The 11518-nt window shown below is 42.9% G+C and overlaps 1 non-coding gene across 1 annotated transcript; it reads left to right on the forward strand.

Annotated features, from left to right (window-relative positions):
- Positions 1 to 11084: 11084 nt before the first annotated feature.
- Trnat-ugu lies at positions 11085 to 11159 on the forward strand. The gene has a single exon. It is a non-coding gene; the product is annotated as a tRNA-Thr (tRNA).
- Positions 11160 to 11518: the final 359 nt, after the last annotated feature.

The raw sequence follows: 11518 nt of genomic DNA on the forward strand, positions 1-11518 counted from the left end.
AGAGGCATTGTAGAAATGATAGCAGAGGTGTTTAATACAGATATGGGGGCATCACAACAACGTTTCACCAGGCAACGACGGTCAACTGCTGTTTGAGTATGAGAAATCGTTTGGAAACTTTCCTCATGTCAGCACGTTGTAGGTGTCGCCACCGGCGCCACCCTTTTGTGAATGCTCTGAAAAGCTAATCATTTGCATATCACAGCATCTTCTTCCTGTCGGTTAAATTTCGCGTCTGTAGCACTTCATCTTCGTGGTATAGCAATTTTAATGGCCAGTAGTGTAACCTAGCAGCTTGAAAATTGCAAAGATATAACAACAAATAAAGAAAGCATGCGTCATCAACGTAAAACGAGAGTACTACCAAAATAAACAAAAATATGACTAAATTGCGGATAATAATTGACTTACCCTCATATCTATATACAGGGTGGTCCACTGATCGTGACCGGGCTAAATATCTCACGAAATAAGCGTCAAACGGAAAAACTACAAAGAACGAAACTCGTCTAGCTTGAAGGGGGAAACCGGATGGCGCTATGGTTGGCCCGCTAGATGGCGCTGCCATAGGTAAAACGGATATCAACTGCGTTTTTGTAGATAGGAACCCCCATTTTTTATTACATATTCGTGTAGTACGTAAAGAAATATGAATGTTTTAGTTGGACCACATTTTTCGCTTTGTGATAGATGGCGCTGTAATAGTCACAAACGTATAAGTACGTGGTATCATTTTGAGAGCAGGGAGGGTAACAGATGATGGATGGGGTGCCACGTTAGGACCGTGAGGAAGAATGCATTCGACGTTCTGTTAGTACAAGAATTTCCATGCATACAAGGTGAGATATCAAGACAGTGGACATTGAGTATTTGTGGGGCAGTGTACAACTTCCGAGTGTTCGACAGGGTTCTTGTTTTAGATAGCGATGTGGTTTTAATATAACATTGGGAATGTTGCTAGATGTACTTGCAAAGGTTTGTAGCTACATATGTGCAATTTGCGGCATTGCATCAGTTATGCTGGGCCGTTAAGCATGGTTAGACACATCTCACATGTCGTGCTAGGAACAGTGTCCCCTGTGCTATTCGTTGACATCAGTATCCCCAGGTATTACATCAGCTATGTTAAAAGACATTTGGTACGCAAAAGTGACTCGCATATGGGACTGGCATGAGCAAGCATTGGAGTTCTGTGACTTCAGTATTACAATCGAAGAACTCTAACTGTATACCCAAAAACAGAAGCAACTTTCACCTGCTCTCTGCATACATCAGCAGTGTGAAAGTGATGGCTCATGCTGGCTTGTGTCCGGCATCGACACGCTCTGCAAATAGGTCTTCGCTCTCATCTGGCCACGTCAGGAGCGGTGCCTAGGAGATCAGGTATTTTCGAGAGGAATTTCTCAGGTGCCAAGTATGAAAGGGATGTTGTCGCCTCATGCTTGAGGGCACCTGTGTGTGGTTTGACAACTGACTACCATGTCATTTCACAGAGGCTGCCAGTAGTCTCCTGTGCGTTCTAGTGGACAGAGGGTGGTGGGTGGTGCTTGCGCACGTTGATTGCGTGACTGTTGCAATATTTTGCTAGCAGGTCTGTAGGCTGTGCTATGCGTTATTTGGACAGTTTACGTGTTGATTTCGTGTCCGCACGTCAGTGTATTGCATTATTTAGGAGGAGTTTGCATGTCTGTACTGAAATTATTTCGGTAAATTAGGAGTTGTTCACGTGTCTGCAGGAGTAGTTTGCAGGTTTGTGGGCTGTGTGGTGTGAGCTCAAGAACATCAAGGCGAGTGTTTTGTATCAGTGAGATAAATTTACTATCTCAAATCGGCCCCTAAATAAATTGTTCCAAAATAAATAAAGTGCATTCCTTCTTTACTCTTTCCAGCAGCAAAGCGCAGGCTGAGTCATTTTTACGCAATTTTCCCCCTCCAGACCACTATCTTGGATTACATCTCACAATGGACAACAGTGTCCTCTGGTGGTGTTACTGTGTACTGGGTCACTTGGACCTCCTGGTGAACACGCTGTTTGCCGCCATCTTGAATAATAGTACTTGCATCATCAGCTGATGTCATGACCGCCATCTTGGATTACGTCACAGATGAGAGCGCTCTCTGGTGATGGTACTATGGTAGGTCAGTTGGTGTCTGGACCCCATGGTGAACACACTGGCTGGCTGTACTTCAAAAAATTGTTTAAATAAAGTCTGGTGCACGCAAAATAATAAAGACATATGTCCAGCACAGGTCGAGTCCTCTGCCACGCCATTTCCTAGGACAAGGTGGCGGTCAGGTATTTAGGTTAGTGGAGGTAGTCCAAGTGCCCTTTCTTTCGCACCATTTTCTTAGTTTAGTAGAGATACGCGAATTGGCCTATCTTCAGGCCAAAATTCAAACTTCCCGGCAGTTCATAGGAGGAGGTGGCTGTTGGATGCCTTAGGTTAGTGTAGGTAGCCCAATTGACCTATTTTCTCACCATTTTCTTGGGTTTGTAGAGATAACTCTCGTGTATTGCATCATCCTGATGGAATTTGAAACTCCTGTCAATCCCTAGGACGAGGTGGCGCTCGGATGACTTGGGTTAGTGGAGGTCTCCCAACTGCCCTTTTTTCCCGCTATTTTCTTAGGTTAGTAGAGACACCCCATTTGACCTATTTTTCTGCAAAAAATCAATCGTATCTTTCTGCTATTTTCTTAGATTAGTAGAGGTAATCCTGATGGAATTTGAACTTCCCTCCATTTTCTGGGCGAGTCGGTTAGGTTAGTGGAGGTAGCCAAATTGACCTATCTTCCCACCAAAATTCAAACTTCCCGCTAAAATCCGCCATCTTGGATGACGTCATGCACTGTCCCTATGCCACACTCCACCATCTTGGATGACGTCATCGCCGCCGTCTTGGATACATCTGGTAACAATCCAGAGTGTGCTCATACCACCCTTGTCCCAATACTCTTGTGCTCATGCAGTGTTGCAAGACTTGTCCAGCTGTTGGTCAACAGTATGGAAAGTTTTGTGGTCTATATTACAATGGTACCTGTATGTGATCCAGACAGTGCAGCTGCTGAAACCTCATATTGCTCTTCGGTTTCTGGCATGGGACCTGAGAAAATATTCTATGGAATGATGAGGCATATTTTACACTACAGGATGCAATGAATAACAGAACTGTCGAATTTGTGGTACTGTTAAACGTGTTGTGCACGAAGAGCCATTGCACTCTCTATATGTGTGTGGTGTGGACTCACATTCAACTTAATACTCGGTCCGTTTTTCTTTGCAGAGAATACACTCAAGGGGCCTCAGGTGTACCGTGACGTCTGCATGCTATCGAAACTTCCTTGTAAAGCATGTGGTTCCTGCTCTGAAAGAACGCAACTGTGTGGAATCTAATGTTTTCATGCAAGATGGGGGCAACACCTCGTGTTGCTCGTCCAATGAAAGATTTGATTGATGAAACCTTCCACGAACGTGTTATCTCCAGAGGTGTTCCACATTCGTGGCCTGCAAAATAATTTGATCTGAATACATGTGACTTTTGGCTCTGTGGATATCTAAAAGAACGTGGTTACCACGGACGCGTTTGGTCTCTAACTGATCTGAAGGCCAGTATACAGGAACATACTGCTGAGATTCCACTGGAACTGCAGTGAGCGACTGTTGAGCACCTCGTTTGTCGGATGCAACATCTTGTCGACGTCTCCGGTGCTCATACTGAACAAATGGTGAAATCAGCTGTTAATAATAAAATCAACATTACGCCTTTCTCTCTTGTTTGGCCTTTCCTTCCCACATTACGTTCATAATCAATCACATATGGAAACATTTCTTTATGTCTTTCTTGCATTCAGCCCGCCAGATTTGCCCCTGGTGGCCAAAATTGGAACTAATTTTTTTTCAATGTAAATCGGTTCCGCATTAACACAGAATATCTATCAAGCGTCGCTACCATACGATGATTACGGTCCTCACTGGGTCTCCGTGAGCAGCTGCACTTTAATTACAGCCACCCAGTACATTCTGGACATGGGTTCCTTACCTAAATTTGATCTATTAACTCCCCTCTACAACCCCTAGAATCCTGTAATAGGAAATGTGAAACACCTTGCATTCTCTACAGTGAATAAGGTGTAATCCAGATTTAATAATTTGTTTTTATTTCTCTGCAAACGAAGATGTTGCGAAACTCAACTCGCTCTGTTCATTCTCGAGATACAGAGCGCTGTAAACGAAGGTGCTGTGGTTGCAGCTGTGTTCCTTGACTCCTGAAAGGCATTCGATGAAGTGGCCCGCCAACTTCTTCAGCAGCATCTGTCGTAAATCCGCAGGAAAGGCTCACCACCTCATATACCGGAAGCTGCTCTTTAACGTCTGTCTGGGAGTTCCGCACTGTCTTATGGTGAACGAAGTGCGAGCTTACCTAGCATCGTACCAGACTTGTGATTCTATACGTGACTTCCTTGCAGACAGAACTCAACAATTCGTTTTCAACGGAACGATATCGTCAATAATTTCAGGAGTACACCAAGGGAGTGCATAGCACGACTACCATTTAAAATTTATCATAATGATGTAGTGGATAACTCTGGAAGCTCCGTGAGGCTATCGCAGATGTCGCTGTCGTGTGTAGGAAGCTTGCGCGTCAGAAGACTGTAATGAGATGTAAGAAGATCTAAACAGGATCGACCGGTGGAGCAATAATTGTAGTTGACCTTGAGCACAAATAAGTGTTTTGCAGTGCGCGTAGACAAGCCATGAAACCCCTGCTGTTCGATTGCGCTATTGGTGACAAACCACTGGAAACAGTAACTAAATACCGTAAAAGGCCTAGGAGAGATACCTAGGAGCGACCTAATGTAGAATCATGAAGCAAAACAAATAGTAGGGAAAACAAGTGTCAGACATAGATTCACCGGGAGAAACTTAATGAAATGTAATTCACCTGCAAAAGGAGTGGTTTACGAAACACCCGTTCGACCGATTCTTCAGTACTGCCCATACATTTGGATCCTTACCGGGCTGGGTTATAGAAGAGACAGAGACGATCCAACGAAGAAGGCACGTGATGTAAAATGCCTAGGAGTAATCATCAAGAGCGACCTAAAGTGCTATGAGAACATAAAACAAATAAGGGAAAAGCAGATGGCAGAGACTCATTAGGGGAATCTTACGGAAATGTAATGTTTACAAAACACGGTGTAGACAAATTATTGAGTATTTTCATCGGTTTGGGAGCATTGTCATGTTGGATTAATAGAAAATACAGACAAAATCCAACGAAGAGCGGCGCGGCGCTGCGCGTTTCGTCACGGAATCTTTTGTAAGCTCGAGAGCGTTATTGGGACGTTCAAAGAACTCGAGTGGGAGGTACTACAAGTGAGGCGCTGTGCATCATGCATAATTTTACTGTTGAAATTCCGAGAGCATATATATGTCCCGAGAAGAGCCGGCAACATATTAGTATCTCCTCTGTACGTCTCGCGAAATGCTCACGACTACTAAGTCAGAAGCATAAGATGCCACACCGAGTTTTACCGACAATCGTTCTTCCCGCTTGCTATTTGTCAATGGAACACGAAAAGGGGAAAAGGATCGTGGTACTCGAAGTACCCTTAACCACACTCCGTAAGGTGGCTGCGAAGTGTGGATGTAGATGTAGGAGCTTCATCTACGCTGTTTCAAGTAGATAACTTCGCGTCCTTATATAAAATAGCTGTAAACGGTTATGACTGCTTGTGACGACAGTGCTAATGTGTATGTTCTCAAAGCAAAGAAGGACAAAAAGGCCTCTTTGACGTCGAAGTGATGAACAATGTAGCACCAACTTTTTTGCACTGTGAAGTAACTTCTTTGCAAGAATGCATTGTACAATAGTGGCAATTCGAATGTGGTTGCACTGTTTTAAATAGATTGACCTTACATTCAGATAAATAGAGACTCTAATCACCATCTGACCACCTTCATCTATATTTACCGTGGCTTCCCTTAACTACTTCATGTAATTTCTGGAATGGTTACCACTATAAGACCCTGACAGACTGCCCGTCCCAGCCTTATCAGATTAGTCCTCTAAGTGTGTAAATGCCATTGTATAGAGTGTAAGGGGTATAAATGCATATATTTCTATTGGTGACTGAGGACAGCTGACTGAACAACACTACATCAATGTTTAGGTCGTATGCAGGGTAATAATTATACCTATTACATGTGTGTGTGAATTCCTAAGGGACCAAGTTGCTGAGGTCATCGGTTCCTAGACTTACACACTACTTAAACTAACTTATGCTAAGAACAACACACACACTCATGCCCGAGGCAGGACTCGAACCTCCTGCGGGAGGTCAACGCAATCCGTGACTTGGCGCCCCAAGCCGCACGGCCACTCCGCGCGGCTTACCTATTACAAGTCGTATGTTTTTAGGTTTGGTAATTCCTCCACGTACTCGTGGTTTAAGTGGTAGGAGGTGAGGACCCAGTGGGGTTTCGGGATTTGTGAAGGAAGGTGGGATTACTTTGGAACTACCGACCACTTTAAAACCTTCAGACCGGGATAACGTGGATAAAGTGATCCTTGAGTGGAAAGCCACTGGACAATAGATTAACAAAACATTTATTTACATCATTCAACGAACATACACTGTTACTTAGATCATTCAAATGGCTCTGAGCACTATGGGACTTAACATCTATGGTCATCAGTCCCCTAGAACTTAGAACTACTTAAACCTAACTAACCTAAGGACAGCACACAACACCCAGCCATCACGAGGCAGAGAAAATCCCTGACCCCGCCGGGAATCGAACCCGGGAACCCGGGCGTGGGAAGCGAGAACGCTACCGCACGACCACGAGATGCGGGCACTTAGATCATTCAACAGGATTACGTATATCGTGATTCCAAATCATGACTTGTTTTACTCATATAAAAAAGAACAGTTAACATTACTGATGGGTGGCACTAAGCCACTTAGAAGTTTCTTAACAAAACTGGCAAGATTTCTTTAATTATTTGGAGACACCAGCCGCACACATTAAAAAAAAAACAAGGTAATAACATCATACAGTGACATCTTGACCTAAAGCCAATGGGTACAGTTTCAGATTTTCGAAGTGGCCAGCTACTATTTTCAAAATAAGACAAAACTGACAGCCGTTAGTGCACGCGACTGGATAATAAGTATTCACTACAATGGTAGCACAACACCAAACAGTTGTTGTTGTTGTTGTTGTTGTTGTTGTGGTCTTCTGTCCAAAGACTGGTTTGACGCGGCTCTCCATGCTACTCTATCCTGTGCAAGCCTCTTCATCTCCGACTAATTACTGCAACCTACATCCTTTTGAATCTTCTTAGTGTATTCAACTTTTGCTCTCCCTTTGCGATTTTTACCCTCCACACCTCCCTCCAGTTCTAATTGGTGATCCCTTTACGCCTCAGAACGTGTCATACCAACCTATCCATTCTTCGAGTCATATTGTGCCACAAATGTATGTAAATGCTGATGTAGGTGTAGATTTAGACTCGTGGAGTCATAGCAATGACACGAAACCACTGTGAGGGTTTTAACAGAAAATTCTACAATCAGTTCAAAAGTATGTTTTTTGAAATACAGATTTACTCAAAAATAAGTTTTTATCATATTAATTGTACTACCTTTGATTCGGAACAACTTCAAAATTTTGTCAACATCCCTGTTACAGCATTATGATAGCTGCACTTACCATTGTTGCGTATGACATAGAACAGCCATTGCGGCCATTATCGTCTTCTAGATGAACAAAAATAACGTAACAGCAGAGTAAAGCTTTCACTGTAAAAATTGGAGTAAAGTTTGTTAGACAAGTCTGTGACAGGATTATTGTCTTGGCAGTGGGTAGAGTGCAGCCTTTCTTCGCTGCAGCACTGGCAGGGGATGGTGTCGGGCCCATCGTCCATGCCACCTTTTACCCCCAGGAAAGTTCCCCAGTACTCAGTTGATAAAGTGCTGAGTGGATCTGGGGGCGTCCTGCAGGGACGGGTATGATGAAAAATCCGTGCACCTGTCAGAGATTGAACCTAGGATCTCCTGGGCTGAAGACGTTTTTACATGTTTCCATATGAACTATTATTATATATCGCCATAAAACACAAACGAATTGGCTAACAATGAAGAGGATTTTAAAAGTAGAAGTGCCAAACGAAAACTCTTTTCATTGCTTTTAACTTCATCAGTTTATTAAATCATGAATGGTATAGTTAAATTTCATACTGTTACTGTCTGAGACTGAACCTGAGACCTCCATGGCTAAAGACTTTTTTATACTTTTCCGTACGGTCTGTAATTGTATATCGGTATAAAACACAAACGAATTGCCATAACATGGAAGAGGAATTTAAAAGCAGAAGTACCACACCAAACTTCTTTTCATTTTTTAAAATTTCATCAGTTCATTAAATCATGAATGGTATAGTTAAATTTTATCCAGTTAATAGCAGAGAAACCTGGTATTGCCCAGGTATTTATTTATAGCTTAGCGACCACACCCGTACCACGCAGCGTTCGGCCTTGTGCTTAATGTTTATGACGCCATGTCTCGTGAACTATACTGTCGTACAGTGATATTACTTTGTAGGTATATTCAGCGGCATATGCTAAATGTGTTGCGATTAGAGTAAAAAGCAACGAAGTAATACATTTAAACGTCATTCATGATGCGGCAGATTTTCACGTATTTATGGTTCAAATGGCTCTAAGCACTATGTTACTTACCATCTGAGGTCATCAGTCCCCTAGACTTACATCTACTTAAACCTAAATAGCCTAAGGACATCACACACATCCATGCCCGAGGCAGGATTCGAACCTGCGACCGCAGCAGCCGCGTGGTTCCAGACTGAAGCGCCTAGAACCGCGCGGCCACCGCGGCCGGCTTTTCATGCATATCACTGTTTATGACGTCATACCGCCTGAGCTAGTTTCGTGCAACGATAAAATATTGCACTTACTGGGTGACAAGTATTGAACTACGCGAGAGAAAACGTAAATTAATTACAAACTACGGCGTGCACACAGTTTATTCAACATGTAAACGTCACTACAGGTATTCTGATTTAGGTTATGACATCTTCGATATGCCTGCCATCATTGGCGATGATGTGCGCAGATGAATAGCGAAATTCTGCATGACCCGCTGAAGTGTCGCACCATCGATGCTGTTGATGACCTCCTGAATGGCTGTCTCCAGCTTAGCAATGGTTTTGGGGATGTTGCTGTACATCTTGTCTCTAATATAGCCCCACAAAAAGGAGTTGCATGTGTTCAAATCTGGAGAATATGGCAGCCAGTCTTACGACAACTGCAGAGGTTTCTCGGTACCACAGAGCCAGAATGCGGTCGCCAAAATACACCTCCAGGACATCAACCTCTCTCCTGCTTCGACGGGATCGTGCTCTGTCTTGCATGAACTACATCTTGTCGAAATCAGAGTCACTTCAGATAATGGGGATGACATTGGTAGTCACTGTGCCATCAAGGAACATCGCATCGAGTATTCTGTGACTGAACCTTGCACACCACACGGTCACCCGTTGAGAATGAAGACATTTCTCGATCGCGAAATGCAGATTCTCAGTCCCCCAAATGCTCCAATTTTGCTTATTGACGAACCCATCCAACTGAAAGTGAGCTTCGTCGCTAAACCAAACTATGCATCGCATGCTAATTCCCATCATACCGCCCGGACAACCATTCAGTTTGAACGTTCTAACGCAAACCGTTCAGAAATTATGACGATTTTATTTCATATAATTGAGTAATTGTCACCCTACACATTCAGTGGTATATGTGCACACTGTCTGCAAAATGTGCCTCGAATACAGTTAGTAGTAAAGAAGTAATAAATTATAACGTCAGGCATCACGCGGTACTTTTACTGCATGAGCAGCAAAAAAGTAGCAAACGATAAACATTTTCCTTTCATCATTTTGCAGGGGTTCTCAGCGAGAAAAAATTTCGTATGGCTTTGAGATTATGTGTAAAGTTTGTTGCTAAGTGCTCTCATTCTCAAATACTGGATGAACAAAGTCTGGGAATTCACGCGTCGTGGGCTATGCTTCCCCTCCCCCACCCTCACTCCTTTGACTGGTTGGTGGTTCCTACCCCTACAGCAATTGTCGCCTGACATGAAGGTTTATGGTTACCAAGTCTGGTTGAAATCAGTGAATTGGTTTATGATGAAAGACGTGTATATTTCTATTGTCTACTGTCAAACCACAATTTATGAAAGATGTTTATATTTTATTAATAGGATTAAGTGGGAATAATTAATATTTGTCATGTTGGAAATAATTGTGGTAGCAGGGAATGTCTGCACCAAAGTATTGTTGGCAAGAGAGACCGCAAATTGATATAATTTTAAAAAGGGCGGGAGAGACCGTGTATGGATACATTTTAAGAAAAGAGCGGGAAAGACCGCGCACTGATACATTTGTAATGGTAGCAGGGATTGTCTGCTCCAGAAAGCATTGTTGGCAGGAGAGACCGCACTTCAGCGTTCGTAGGAAGTCAGTAGTAAGCGGGATGTGAAGCGAGTTGGTAGCAGGTCTGAAGCGAGTGGTTGAGAGGAGCAGTGTGCCTGCCAGCCACCAGCTATGATTTACAGGAGATTATAAACGGATGTACAGAGACATCAACTAACTATTATCATAAGAGGAACTAATATTATTGAAATATTTTCTTTGCGAAAGAAAGGTATGTTTGCGCAATGCTAGTTGTAAGATTATTGTAAAAAGTAAGTCCCATTTGAACGTTCGTAAAATCATTTCATTACCAACAGTAAATATTTGAAGCGTTTTCAGAATATAATTAATTTTTGCCAGCAATGTTGCATTACTGATTATAATCCATACCAAAAACCATCAACGTAAAACTTTGCAAAAATTGTATTGTTGTCAAGAAAAAGTGTAACTATGAATTACGTAACTTCAGTCAAATTAATTAAAGAATAACGTCAGCTTTGATAATTAAATGGACACCCTAGCTGCAAGCAGGCGTTGATATACTTCATTGGGGACATGTTGAAAATGTGTGCCCCGACTAGCCTCTGTGCCCGCGGTGGCTCAGATGGATAGAGCGTCTGCCATGTAAGCAGGAGATCCCGGGTTCGAGTCCCGGTCGGGGCACACATTTTCAACATGTCTCCAATGAAGTACATCAACGCCTGCTTGCAGCTAGGGTGTCCATTTAGTTATCATTTCATTTCTAGCAAAGCTGCATGGTCATCCACGGTAACTGTTCTTTCGGGAACAGATACTATCGTCATATATAACGTCAGCGTTGCTATTAAAGAATAACGTCAGCTTTGGTAATAAATACAGCCACTTATTATGACAGCCCACCAGCAGTTAATATAGTAAACCAGAGTAAGTATATTCATGTCGCAGTTCAATGTAGCAGTCAGATGGCGATCCAGTAACAGTAAAAAAGGTAAGGAACAGTTTTGGGTTATTGCAGATAACGACTGAGGGCCACGACGACGACA

The sequence above is a fragment of the Schistocerca americana genome, chromosome 2, assembly GCF_021461395.2.
Source record: "Schistocerca americana isolate TAMUIC-IGC-003095 chromosome 2, iqSchAmer2.1, whole genome shotgun sequence".
Lineage (NCBI taxonomy): Eukaryota > Metazoa > Arthropoda > Insecta > Orthoptera > Acrididae > Schistocerca > Schistocerca americana.